The sequence below is a fragment of the Bubalus kerabau genome, chromosome 5 (genome assembly GCF_029407905.1).
Source record: "Bubalus kerabau isolate K-KA32 ecotype Philippines breed swamp buffalo chromosome 5, PCC_UOA_SB_1v2, whole genome shotgun sequence".
In the NCBI taxonomy this organism is placed as follows: Eukaryota; Metazoa; Chordata; class Mammalia; order Artiodactyla; family Bovidae; genus Bubalus; species Bubalus kerabau.
This window is the reverse complement of record NC_073628.1, coordinates 110,338,785-110,353,495: the sequence shown is the minus strand read 5'-3', so window position 1 is coordinate 110,353,495 and position 14,711 is coordinate 110,338,785. Positions and strand designations below refer to the sequence as shown.

At 39.1% G+C, this 14,711-nt stretch overlaps 1 long non-coding RNA gene across 1 annotated transcript in view; it reads right to left on the bottom strand.

Annotated features, from left to right (window-relative positions):
* Nucleotides 1–467: 467 nt before the first annotated feature.
* The window catches only part of LOC129654039 (uncharacterized), a 30,146-nt gene continuing 15,902 nt past the window's right edge, over nt 468–14,711 (bottom strand). Inside the window, exon 3 of the long non-coding RNA XR_008715353.1 lies at nt 468–566. This is a non-coding gene — a long non-coding RNA (uncharacterized LOC129654039). The remainder of the gene's footprint in view (nt 567–14,711) is intronic.

The window sequence follows — 14,711 nt, the reverse complement described above, 5'->3', positions numbered from 1 at the left end:
GGCGGGTTCTTTACCATTAGTGCCATATGGGAAGCCCAAGCCTATACGTGATAAACCAAACCTGTTAAATCACCCTTATAAGACTAAGAGCAAAATCAAACAATATGTATATAGGAATCAGAAAATTTCCTCAGCAGTAGAAAAGACAAGCAGAATCATAGATATTTCTCTGAAGAAGAATGCTGATGTACTACTTTTGTGATTCAATAAGAAATAAAAAGGACACTTACCAAAACTTTTCCCATACCTTGTGGCAGGTGTCTGAAATTCATCTTCCCCTCAGAGTCCTTTTCTTTGGTCTGAGGCAGCCTTCCTCTTTCATGTATAACAAAATCACCTTGGGAGTTTATTTTTTAAATGCAGACTTCTATACTCAGCCCCAGAGAGATTCAGTAACTCTGGGACGAAGCTCAGGATTTGTTTTATTTTGACATTTTATTACAAAAATGTTTAAACACATAAAAAGTAGACAGAATAGTATTTTGTCGTCATGTCCAAGCATTCAGCTTAAACAATTATCACCATATGGCCAATCTTCTCTTCCCTATCCCTCATATGGATTTTACCTATTAAAAAAAATACAATAAATATATGTATATACTTCATTATACAGTTCTAAAAGGTAAGAAATTTTCTTTTTTTTTTTTTTTTTTGCAATCAACAAAATCCAGAATGTGGGAGAATTTATGGGACAAACCACCAAGTTCCTCAACAAATGTATTGCATAAATAAAATTAGGAAGGAGAATATGTTTAAATTGCTTGAATTTTGATTTTCTTTGCTTGTTTATAAAAGCTTCATGCATGCATGCTAAGTCACTTCAGTCATGTCTGACTCTGCGATGCTATGGACTGTAGCCCGCCAGGTTCCTCTGTCCATGGAATTCTCCAGGCAAAAATACTGGAGTGGGTTGCCAAACCCTCCTCCAGGGGATCTTCCCGACCCAGGGACTGAACCCGTGACTCATATGTCTCCTCCATTGACAGGTGGGTTCTTTGCTACTAGCACCACCCGGGAAGCTGCTTTAAGAGCTTCAAGTGGTTTAATTGCCAAAGTGAATTCTACGTATGTACCATGTACAATTTGACAAGTTCCAACATATGTATACACCTGTGAAACCATCACAACAGTAAAGAGATCAAATATATTTATCACCCAAAAAAGTTTCCTTGTGCCTCTTTGTAAGTTCTCCCCCGTCCTCAGGCACCTCAGGCATTGCTGTCATTCTAGACTAGTCTGCATTTTCTAGAGTTTTCTATAAATAAGAACCACACAATATGTATTCTATTTGATGTTGCTTCTTTCCCTCAACAGAATTATTTGAGATTAATCCTCCCTATCCACGTATCAGTTCAGTCACTCAATTGTGAGATATCAGTAGCTGCTTTTTAGCCTTCTCATGGCATGCTTCCAGCTCCAGTACCCATGTGAGCCTGTGGCTTCAGCTTGCTCTAATACTTCGTTTTTCTTTTCTCAAAAAATGTTATGGTAGTTGATTTACAATGTCTTGTTAGTTTCAGGTGTACAGCAAAGTGAATCTCTTACACATAGACATATATCCACTCTTTTTTAGATTCTTTTCTCATATAGGCCATTACAGAGCATTGAGTAGAGTTTAATAATCCATTTTTCTGTTTCCCTTTTTCTAGAATCTGACAATTTCCCCATTCTTGCTTTCAAAACATACTGAAATTGACAACATATTTTTTTTCAATTTTTTACATTATTATCTAGCATTAGTGTATTTTTAGAAAGCTGCATGTGTGTTAAGTCACTTCAGCTGTGTCCGACTCTGTGCAACCCTATGGACTGTAGCCCACCAGGCTCCTCTGTCCGTGGGATTCTCCATGCAAGAGTAATGGAGTGAGTTGCCATGCCCTCCTCCAGGGAATCTTCCCCACCCAGGGATCGAATCCCCATCTCTATGTCTCCTGTATTGGCAGGCAGGTTCTTTACCACTAGTACCACCAGAGAAGCCCTTTTGGAAAGGTAAGGAGTTGCAAAAGAGTCAAGATGGGACTTAGTGACTAAAATAACAAAAAAGAGTGTCTTCCTTTATCAGCTGACTTTTGACCTCACCATTTTAATATGAATTTGATTGATTTTTTAACAAAGTTTTTGAAAACTATTGAAAAAAACTCCCTTTTAGCTTCCCAGGTGGTGCTAGTGGTAAAGAACCTGCCTGCCAATGCAGGAGACCTAAGAGGCATGGGTTTGATCCCTGGGTGGGGAAGATTCCCTGGAGGAGAGCATGGCAACCCACTCCAGTATTCTTGCCTACAGAATCCCATGAACAGAGGAGCCAGGTGGTCTACAGTCCATAGGGTTGCAAAGAGTTCGACACGACTGAAGCAACATAACACATATTGGAAAGAAATTCTTATTTTTTAACAATGTAAAGAAACTATACAGAGCTTCTCTGGTAGTCTAGTGGTTAGGAATCTGTCTTGCAATGCAGGGGACACGGGTTTGATCCCTGGTCTGGGAAGATGGCACATGCTGCAGAGCAACTAAGCCTAAGCACCACAACTACTGAAGCCAGCACACCTAGAGCCCAGGCTCTGCAACAAGAGAAGCCCCGCTGGCTGCAACTAGAGAAAGCCCACACACAACAACGAAGATCCAGCACAGCCTAAATAAAGAAATCTTTTTTTAAAAAAAGAAGCTATACAAAGAGTGATGTGTTGATGTGGTGTCAGCCATTTTAGCAGAGTTTTTGCTCCTCAATGAATTCCCAGCACCAGGCAGGCAAACAGCTTTGGCAGTGACCCCACATTCCTTTGAAGTACTTGCCACAGGCCTAGAATTTAGATTTTGGACATATAAGATATATTTCTTAAATACATATGTTTTGCAGGAAATCAACTTCAAAAATTACAAATACTTTCATGGTAAAGGGAGGAAAATTACCACTTTCCTCTTCTGGTGGAGAGAAATCTGCCCTCTCCACCACCTCCCACCCCTCCCCCAAGACATTCACTTACTCCCTTTTCCCTCTGCCACGTTAAAAAATAAGCTGAAAATTTGAAGCAAAAAAGATTTATGTCAAAGTTCTATAAGAGTCTATCTAACATTAAAGTAATTGAGACTTATCAAAAGACACTTTTGCTTTAGAATATACTAAAAGATTTGGAGAAGGCAATGGCACCCCACTCCAGTACTCTCGCCTGGAAAATCCCATGGATGGAGGAGCCTGCTGGGCTACAGTCCATGGGGTCGCTAAAAGTCGGACACGACTGAGCGGCTTCACTTTCATTTTTCACTTTCATCCATTGGAGAAGGAAATGACAATCCACTCCAATGTTCTTGCCTGGAGAATCCCATGGACGGAGAAGCCTGGTAGACTGCAGTCCATGGGGTCGCACAGAGTCAGACACGACTGAAGCGACTTAGCAGCAGCAGCAGCAGCAGCATACTAAAAGATTCCTAACACTTTCTCTAAAATTTCCCCAATTTCAGGAAGATTCTCACTTCCCTTTAATTTCCTGATTTGATGACAATAACTTTTTGTGGAAGATCATTTATCTATGATATTTATACCTGTATATATTATTACTAATAATTTTAAATTTCACACCAAAATCCAGGTTTGAGGATTATTTTTCTAAAAAAGTATATCCTATAATCATATTCACAATATCTTATAAGATAACTGGTGATGACTGGATGTTCATTATGTCATTTTCTATGTCTTTCAGTATACTTAAAATTGCATAATAATTTTTAGTTAAATTCCATTATCACTTTGTGCCTTACTTTGGATACATACCTTTTAAATTCTTTTATAGAATTAATATCTCTCTTCTGTACCCCCACAATGTCTGGTACACATTTACTTACAGCAGCTATAACACTTTCTTATCTTTGAATTTTTTCATGACTATTTATCTCCACTAGATTCTACTCATGTATGGATGTGACAGTTGGACTATAAAGAAAGCTGAGCGCCAAAGAATTGATACTTTGGAACTATGGTGTTGGAAAAGACTCTTGAGAGTCCCTTGGACAGCAAGAAGATCCAACCAGTCAACCCTAAAGAAAATCATCCCTGAATATTCATTAGAAGGACTGATACTGAAGCTGAAACTCCAATACTTTGGCCACCTGATGTGAAGAACTGACTCATTGGAAAAGACCCTGAAAAATTGAAGGCGGGAGAAGGGGATGACAGAGGATGAGATGGTTGGATGGCATCACCGATTCAATGGACATGAGTTTGAGTAAACTCCAGGACTTGGTCATGGACAGGGAGACCTGGCGTGCTGCGATTCATGGGGTCACAAAGAGTCAGACATGACTGAGCGACTGAACTGACTGAACTGAGATTCTATCTCTTGGAAGACAAAAATCATGTCTTTTTTCACCTAGTACCTAAACATTTAGTAAATGTTTATTGTATGAATAATTAAATAACACATTCACACATTTGTCTTAGAAATGCTTTTCTTCAGTTCATTTATACAGAATAAAACCTTGTATATTTAATCCATTATTATTTTTTTTAACTTTGGTTTTACTCACTGCAGCTGAACCTAAATCGAAACATTGCTATAATGCTTAAGTCATTTTCAGGTAATCCTCCTTCATTGATTCACATGATTTTAGAATAGAGAGTTAAAATAGTTTCATAATACTCTAATTCCTTTAAAATGGGAATTCTTTATTCAGATGCATCATACTTATGATAGCTGATACAGGAAGGCTGGATAAGAATTTCAGTAATTATTTTATCTCAATAACCATAGCTAAAATGTATGATTTAAGTACATTTGGGTTTGATATTCTTTTTACTGAAAGGACACTGAATTTTCTCCCTGTCTTAGGAAGGTTGAATTTTTTCATTCAAATTTTACATTTATTTCTTCTGTAAGGTTTGAGTATTCTATACTCATTTATCTCAGGATTCCGCTGCAGTGACTGGTGAATAAAACTAACACAGGAGTTGTACGTTTTTTTAATTTATGAATCTGGATTTGCAATGCTTATTTCCTCCGAAGACCTGAACTTGCAAGTTCTGAAAGGTTTCCACTAACTGTACATGGAAAATCTGTATACTAGTTACCCTGAGATGGTATGACTTGTGAAATATAGTCAAAACATAACTATTCTCTTTGATTTTTTCCCTCTGCCACTAAGAAGAAAATTCCAGCATGTCTCATGACCTTTCTGCTCACTTATCTTATGATCACTTTAAAATCACAAAAATCAGCCTCAATTTGACATTTAAAAGGGAAAGCATTAGAGAAAAGAAATGTGGTCAGCTGCTTCATCTTTCCCGCTTACCTTCTTCCTATTAAGTAGTTGCTGTTCTTGACCCTCTGGGTTGGAGTACAAGGAGCAAATAGGAAACAGGGAACAGAAAGGTCTTACTGTAGTGAGATGATTTTGTATTCTCTAGGACTAGCAGCTGTTTAAAACTGATCCTCTGTCTTCAGGGATTTGCATGGTTGGTCAAACAAGCTACAACTCTGTCAGCAACTCCTGACACTGGGCATATACTCTATTCTTGCTGCCACTTATCCCTCATCCTCAGATTTCTTGGACATCTACATCATTTGGTTCTTTCTGTTAAAGCCCAGTTGACATTTTAGTCAGCTTTCTTGAATAGGGAGTCAAAAAGATCTCTGGACTGATTCTTTCTCCCCTGTGTAGCCCACATCTGCTCTGTGGAAAGCTTTTTGCATCCTTCATCCTTCAAACTGTAGTTTACTGATCCCACTGTGTTTGAAGTGTGTTAGTCATTCAGTTGTGTCCGACTCTTTGCACCCTCATGGACTGTAGCCCGCTAGGCTCCTCTGTCCATGGGATTTCCCAGGTAAGAATACTGGAGTGGGTTGCCATTTCCTTCTCCAGGGGGATCTTCCTGACCCAGGGATCAAACCTGGGTGTCCTGCATAGCAGGCAGATTCTTTACCGCCAGAGCTACCAGAGAAGCCAGATCCCAGTACTATTGAGTATATCCTCTTCAATAACAAAGAGCCTGCCAGGCCATCTCTTTCTAGCCATCTAGATTTTACGAGGGAGGAGTCAGACCTACGTCCTTTATACTCCATCCTTCGTACCACTCTTCTCTGAATAATCCTGTAAGAGTCCACACTCACTAGGCTGAAGGTGAAAGGGCAAGCATCCTTTCCTCCTTCACCTTTGTGAAAGAGCCTAGGGTACACAGCATGGCTTTTTCTAAAGAAGGCCTCTTCGCAAATTCAGTCCTACTATCCATCAGTTTGACCCTTGTGGTTTTTAAGAACTGTCTAATCAGTGGAAATTTGTTTGAAATTTCTGCTTGGTGGTCTGGTACTTCACCCTGAAGAATCACACCTGTTGCACTGGAGTGCTTTACTCACAATTTCCTATTTAACTTCCTGTTACATTTGTTATAGCTTCAGGATTCAAAAAGCCAGGTTTTTCACAGAATTATTTAACCAAGAGAAAACTAGCATATTTTCCAAATAATTATGCTTTAAAAAATTAAAATCCTTTATTAGAACAACAGGAATACCAGAGTAGTCATTCAGATCAGATCAGTTGCTCAGTCGTGTTCGACTCTTGGCGACCCCATGAATCGCAGCACACCAGGCCTCCCTGTCCATCACCAACTCCCGGAGTTCACTGAGACTCACGTCCATCAAGTCAGTGATGCCATCCAGCCATCTCATCCTCTGTCGTCCCCTTCTCCTCCTGCCCCCAATCCCTGCCAGCATCAGAGTCTTTTCCAATGAGTCAACTCATCGCATGAGGTGGCCAAAGTACTGGAGTTTCAGCTTTAGCATCATTCCCTCCAAAGAAATCCCAGGGCTGATCTTCAGAATGGACTAGTCATTCAGTTCAAAGTAAATTTTGGTATTTTTCTCTCTGATCAGTAACTTTTATCAATAGTTTCTTTGAATTACTACATCCTCTTCCCTACTCCATCATGAATACTTTCAGAACTAAGAAACCTTCCTCTAACAAACCCTGCATTCTTCATCTCAGAGTAAAAAAAATCTTTCAGAATACACGTTTGGCTGTCCTCTTTAAAATCAAACACCTCTTTAAGAATCAAAATTCCTTTTAGATATATGTGTTGCTGCTTCTACATATTTTAACTTTCTCTTATCCAAACACTTTCCTTTTCTTCTAAATGGGTAAACAGAAAGAAGAAAACATGTAGGCATGTAGTAGACTTGTTTCTCTGGCATGATTTCCTTATTACTTTTTTCTCTAACCTGAATAAAATATAACAACTTTTACTTACCCCTGAAACTCTACCTTTTGAGGATAAAAAAATTACTTCAAATTCCTCCCCTTCTTTCTTAGTCAAAGTTTTTCATATATTGACTCATGGTTTCTTATAATATTTAATGGGTTATAGTCTATTTCCATCAATATTTAATTTAATGCTCAAAATGTGCCAGGTTTGCCCATGTAGACCCTTCAGGCTAGATTCTTCAACATACCCCCTCATTCCTGGAACACTTTGCTTTCTGGTTCACCTAGATGTTCTAAACTTATCTTGTACTGTTGCTGCCCCAGGACTGGAACCAGCTACTTCTCCAAGAATCCTGGTTACTTTTGTGGGAAATGGTATTTAGAAGCCAAAATCTGGGGAATAGATGTGCTCAATTGTATTGAAATGTTTTTTCTCCCAGGCCCTTTCAGTGGACAGAGATATAGATATAGAGATACAAAAACACACCTTTAGTTCTATATTTATTTTTTATCTCTTTATATCTATCCATCTATAATAAATATAATTTATCTGGATATAACCACAAATTCACACAAATACTTCCAACAATAATCCGACACCACAATATTGTAGTTTTCTTTTTTTTCCATCTGATAGTGGGAAACCTGGTCCCAACTTTTTAATATATTAACTTATGTAATCAACTCCCCTATAAGTAACAGATCTTCCAGGGTCACCCCACTCCCTTTTCTGCATAGATTTCCTCCTCACCCATTCAGGTTCTGACACTCATACCTGTCTGCTCCTACAATATAAAGCTTCTCCTCATATTGCTGAGGCTTTGCTTCCTCATGCATGTCCTCCTCACTTGGATCAGGCTAGGACTATCCATTCTAGGCAGTCCTCTTATAAGGCACTCTCCTTTCCCAGATGGTCCTGAAACCCTTCTCTGAGCTGTGATTCTTCTCATCTCATACTTAATGCCAGCCTTACTCTGTCTTACCTAATGGCTTTGGGAAGGTAGAGGAAGTAAAAGAAAGAGGCTTAGTCATATATATAGTTTGCAAAGCCACAAAACTGGTGAGATCTCTTAGAGAATGAGAATAGAGGAGAAATAAGCCTTGGGGGATCTCCAACTTTGACATTTATTGTCAAAATAATGAGGAGGAACAAATAAAGCAGACTGCAAAGAAGGAGCCAGAGATGGGGGAAAACCAGGAGAGTAAAATTTCTTGGAAGCCAATGTAGAATGTGTTCCAAAATCCAAAAAGATATATTCCATGCAGTTCAGATCAGTCGCTCAGTTGTGTCCGACTCTTTGTGACCCCATGGACTGCAGCACGCCAGACTTCCCTGTCCATCACCAACTCCTGAAGCTTGCTCAAACTCATGTCCATTGAGTCAGTGATGCCATCCAACCATCTCATCCTCTGTCATCCCCTTCTCCTCCTGCCTTCAATCTTTCCCAGAATCAGGATCTTTTCCAATGAGTCAGTTCTTCACATCAGGTGGCCAAAATATTGGATTTTCAGCTTCAGTATCAGTCTTTCCAATGAATATTCAGGACTGATTTCCATTATGATTTCCCTTATTCAATGTACTCCATTGAATACTACTAAAAGGTGAAGCATGATGAAGAATTTATCATTGGGTTTAGTCATATGGAGAGCAAAGGTATACTTGATGAGAGTATTACCAGTGAAATGGTGAGGGAAAAAATGTAACTGGAGTAAATTCAAGATAGAATGAGAGTTAATGATATGGGACAGCACATATAAAAAATTCTTTTGAGTTTTTCTGTAAAGAGGAGTAGAGAAATGGGACAGTGGCTAAAGAAGATTGTGAGATTGAGAGGGCTTCTTTTATTAATTGAGATACTAAATATATTTGTATGTTGGTTGTCATGGTCTGGGTGTGAGTTGGAAAAGAATTTCCAGACATGAGACAGAATGAGAGGGAAATAAAGGTTATTAGAGTGGGAGACACTGTTAGAACAACAGGTCAACCCAAGGGAGAACTGATGTTGAACAGATGTCCTTAGTCCACTTTTATACCCAGGGTACGAGGAGTGGGATCAGGGTCTTGCAGGTCATTTGCTGATTGGATGAGGCATGTATACTGGGTGGGGGAAGAGTAGGGCAAATACCTTCTCCCTGTGGGGTAGGAGGAGAGACTGGTTATACTGTTCCATTAATAGTTACAACATGGGGGAGGGAAGGACAGTAAGGGTCTGGTTTTTCTGTTCCTGCATTCCAAGACCCTCCTTGGTTTTTATCTGCTCTTTCGTTCTTGGGTCACCCCATTAGTGTTAACAATCCCATGAAGTAGTGGGGGGAGGGTGATACAGGAAACAGATGGGATCGTTTTAAGAGCAAAATTCTTGAATGAGCAAAAGGAGCTAGAACCCAAAGCACAGGAGGAAAGTTTGGATTCGGACAGAAACAGGAACAGTTCGGTCTTCATAATAGGAGGGAAGGTGAAATGCAAGTAGGGGGGTGGAATTAATGGTGAGAGACTGTAAAAATTCTCTTCTGACTGATGCTTTTTACTCAGAAATAAAAAGCAAGGTCATCTGCTGAGAGGGAGAAGGGAGGAAGATGCTTGAGGGGAATGGCATCATCTGGAAGAGTGGGAGAGACAAATGACTAGAGAAATGTAAAGAATGGCTGGATAATGCTGAGAACCCACTTGAAACTTGAGGCCATAATTCTAAAGTGAGTCCTGTCAGCATGATTTTTTTTTCTCTAGCTGATTAGGTGCAGGCACTAAGTAGGTAGGGAGGCTTGGAGCTCTGCAAGCAAATACCAAAGGAGAGAAAAGAGTGTTGAGGGTGTGACTCTCACAGTATAAACCATCTCATGAAAGAGTTTAAACAATATTAGCTATATAATGTTTAAAAATGCATTTTACTAAAAATTTAAACCATTATAAAATAGTTTTCCAAATGTATATGTGTCATGATAGATAAAAATATTATCTTCTTAACTATAATTGACAGCCACTTTTGGAGATAATATTATTTGTGTGTGCAAAAGATACAAATGCTAAATAAATTCAGAAGTCAATATTTCTGTAATCATCAGTATTTTCACTATACAACCATGAGCTCTGTAATAAATAGCTATTGTTTCTTATTTCAGAACTGAATGCAGTTTAGGAAATTCTGGGCTAAAACTTTTCTCTTTGCATCTAGAAAGCTATTAACTGTTTTGACTCATCTCACCTCTGTTCTGTCCTGAGGCACCAACAGTTTACATGGCTATTACTTTAGTAATTTTATTATCTCACTCCAAACAATATAAGCCAATAAGAAAATCCATTAGTATTGACTTTGTGAGAATAGTTATGTGTGTATCACAGATGGCTCCACTTTGGACATGCAGATGTGCCTTAGGCCTCAGTCCCTTTTGGAACTGGGTGGGTCAAGGTCTTTGCACAGTCATCCATTGTATATTCTCTTACAACTACTTGAACAACTGCCTTGTGTTGGCTCAGTGGGGGGACACGGAAATTAATATACTATGCTTTCTGCCCTCAAGAGGTTTCCTCAACAGTAGGCCAGATGAGACACACACACACATAAGTCCATAAAGCAGTCTGTGATGAGTGTTATATTGTTTATATACATTGCATCTATAGTTATACAGAGTGATTGTTCATTCCAGGAATGAACAAAGAAGTTATTAAGGAAGATGTGGAGATGCGGTATTTGAACTTGAAGATGGCAGAATTTTGAAAGACAGAGACTAGAATAAGAAAGATTTCCCTGCAGAAAGCATGGGTGAGCAAAGACATGGAGATAAGGAGGGGGAAATGAGTGGAAAGAATATTATTTTATTTTGGTTATTTTATTTCCTTTAGTTTTTGTCTTTTGGGTTTTTTTGGCCACACCACATGGCATACAGGATCTCAATTCCCTGACAAGGGATTGAACCCAGGCCTCAGCTGTGAAAGTGCCAAATCCTAACCACTAGACCACTAGGGAGCTCCCAAGAATAACATGTTTTAGATATCATTTGGTAGCAAGAGCAAAAATCCACTGATAAAATTTAAAGTAGAATTTGTTTAAAAAGAATTTTTCACAGATTCAAGAATGGGTACAAAGTGGATCTGGGCCAGACAAGTTTATGGAACCAGGAAGAAGAAAGTTAAGAACCAAGATTAATCTTTCCTTCACTACTAGTTTTCACTGTCTATGTCTTTTCTCTTTCTCTCCACCCTGGTGAGTCAGTCTGAAGCCTCCAAGAGGTAAACATCAGAGTATGCACATAGGATCGGCTATATCCCAATACAAAAGGTTTTAAAAAAAGAAAAAAGACACACATAGGGAAAAAACCACCCCAGCTCCAAGCACTGCTGCTGCTGCTGCTAAGTCGCTTCGGTCGTGTCCGACTCTGTGCGACCCCATAGACAGCAGCCCCCCAGGCTCCCCCGTCCCTGGGATTCTCCAGGCAAGAACACTGGAGTGGGTTGCCATTTCCTTCTCCAATGCAGGAAACTGAAAAGTGAAAGTGAAGTCGCTCAGTAGTGTCCGACTCTTAGTGACCCCATGGACTGCAGCCTACCAGGCTCCTCCATCCATGGGATTTTCCAGGCAAGAGTACTGGAGTGGGGTGCCATTGCCTTCTCTGTCTCCAAGCACTAGTCTCCAGTAATTTATCAAGTCTCTGTGATCCATTTCCAATTTCCCAGAAGGGAGAATTTGAATGAGTCAGTTTGGGCCAAATAAAAGAGCATCTCTATTTTTTTAAATGCACAAGTTGGAATAAGAAGATCTGGGTGTATAATGTACAATGCAGAGAATATAGCCAATATTTTATAATAACTATAAACAGAGGAAAACCTTTAGAAATTGTGAATCACTATATTGTACACCTATAACTTTGGAGAAGGGAATAGTGTCCCACTCCAGTATTCTTGCCTGGAGAATCCTAAGGACAGAGGGGCCTGGTGGGCTACAGTCCTTAGGATTACAAAGAGTTGGACACGACTGAAGCAACTGAGCATGCATGCATGCACACCTATAACTTATATGATATTGTACATCAACTATCATTTAAAAAAATAAAGATCTGGACTTGAATCACAGATCTGATATACATTTCCTGTGATTTTCTTAAGGAATAGTTTCTCTACGTGTTGTTGCCTTGTCTGTTAAAGGAAGGTTAATAATACTTTACAGGGTTATTATAAGAATTAGGCAATATAATAAATATGAAAACTCCTTGAAAATTTTAAAGTTTTATACAAAGCAAAAGTGAAAGAATTAAAGGAAGAAAAAGTAGTTCAGATTCTATAAATCAGGGTTTCTTTTAAATAGAGGAATGCATAATGAATCAGAGGAAAGAATATAGAGTCAGAGACTCTGTTAGGAAACTATACAATAAATTGGTTTGTAAAGATGTGTTACCAGTTCATGGTAGGGATGAAAGGCAGTGGTGGTAATGATACAATAGTAATAATAGTAATAGAATTAGGATAAGAATAGTATTAGAATTAGGATAGAAATGGAATTAGACAAGAAATCAGATGGAAAATAATCTTTAAACTTTACACAATGTGAGCCAATCCATGCCAATAAACTCCTCTTTTGAGTGATCTTCCAGACTGTAGATAAATCTACAAAAAAGGGAAGAGACTATGTTTCATTCAGGAATACTCTTCTGGAAAGAGAATTAGGCTCCTTACATATAAGACTCTTAAGAAGAAAAGAAGATAGAAAAATGTTAAAATGATACTTTTGAGTCAGAATTACCTCCTATGAGAGGGAGAATTCATCTATGAGAAATGTAAGTAGATGGCCAAGTACAATATCCCTGACTGATACCGAAAGAGTATCTTGCCTAATAATATATTCTCCACTGGTCAGGTTACAGTAGCTAACATTATTGCTTTGAATTTAAGACACTGAAGGTTTCTGTTAATATGTACATATTATCCTGAAATAATTCAGCAAGGAAAAGTGGTTCCTTATAAGATACCTGAATACTCACTGGAAGGACTGATGCTGAAACTGAAGCTCTAATAGTTTGGCCACTTAATGCTGGAAAAGACCCTGACGCTGGGAAAGATTGAAGACAGAAGATGGTGACAGAGGATGAGATGGTTGGATGGCGTCATCAATTTAATGGACATGAACTTGTGCAAACTCCGGGAGATGGTGAGGGACAGGAAAGCCTGATGTGCTGCAGTCCATAGGGTCAGAAAGAGCCGGACGTGACTTGGCAACTGAACCACAACGTAAGATACCAGCAGTGAAGTCCACTAATAAAGGGAAGATTTTTAAGGACAAACACTTTGTTGACAAATAGCACCTTAAGGCTAATAGTTTATCATAGTATCTGTCCTATCACCTAGAATGACCAGAAAGAAAAGCAAATTAGGACTGGAGAATTGCTGCAGAGGCAGGGGGTCATGAATGGGCTCAAGCCGAGATTGGCAACTTCTGAGAACTGTTGTACTGTCACAACTTATCTCTTCCTCTTTACCCCTGGCTGCTATGTGTAATATGAAGCAGAGCATTGGAAAAATACACCAGGAGAATTGCGTTTTAGGTTCTTCTAACAGAAAAGGGGACTAGAAAGATGGAATCATTATATTCTGAGATAGGGAAAAATTTAGGAGTACATAGGAGTGGACAGAATCAGGACTTAATTTTTGGATGCAATAAGTTCCAGGTGCCTGTTAAATAACCAAATACAGATGTCAAAGAGGCACTTAGATATACAAAGTTGGATTTATGAAACTGGAGTTCAGGAGAGAAGCAGAGATATAAATTTGGGATTGCCAGTATACAGGGACAATATTTAAAGCCATAGACTTAATTAGATCACCAAGAGAGGGAATAGAAATAGAGAAAAGAACCAAGGACCGATCCCTAGAGCAGTTCAATATTTAAAGGCTGAAGAAATAAAGGTGAATTCTCAAAAGGAAACTGCAGGTGGTTAGAGAAGTAGAAGAGAAATCAGATTAAGTGTGGTGTTCAGTGAGTTTCAGTTACTCAGTCGTGTCCGACTCTTTCTGACCCCATGGAGTGCAGCACACCAAGCTTCCCTGTCCATCACCAAGCACGTGTACGTAGAGCCAAATGAAGATAATGTTTCAAAGGTAAAGGAATGATCAGCTGGTTTTGAATGCCGCTGATAGGTCAAGAAGATAAGAACTGAGCAATTCAGTATCAGTCCTGAGTTTCAATGAAATGAAGATAAAAAAATTTTTTTGTTTGTTTGTCTGCATTTATTTATTTATTTTGTTTGTTTGGCTGTATCAGCTCTTAGTTGCAGCGGCAGCCTTGGTAGCCCCACAGCATGTGGTATCTTAGTTCCCAGACCATAGATCTGGGAACCTACATCCCCTGCATTGCAGGAACCACCAGTGATTTAGTTGCTAAGTTGTGTCCAACTCTTGCTGTTGTAGCCTCCCTCAGGAGGACAATGCATGCAGATAGTAGAGTGCAGTTTATTACACCAGCGCGCCCAAGGCATAGTTTTCTCTTAGCCAAGGTCCCCAACCAGTTTTTGTGAAAACCTTATATATCCTAAGC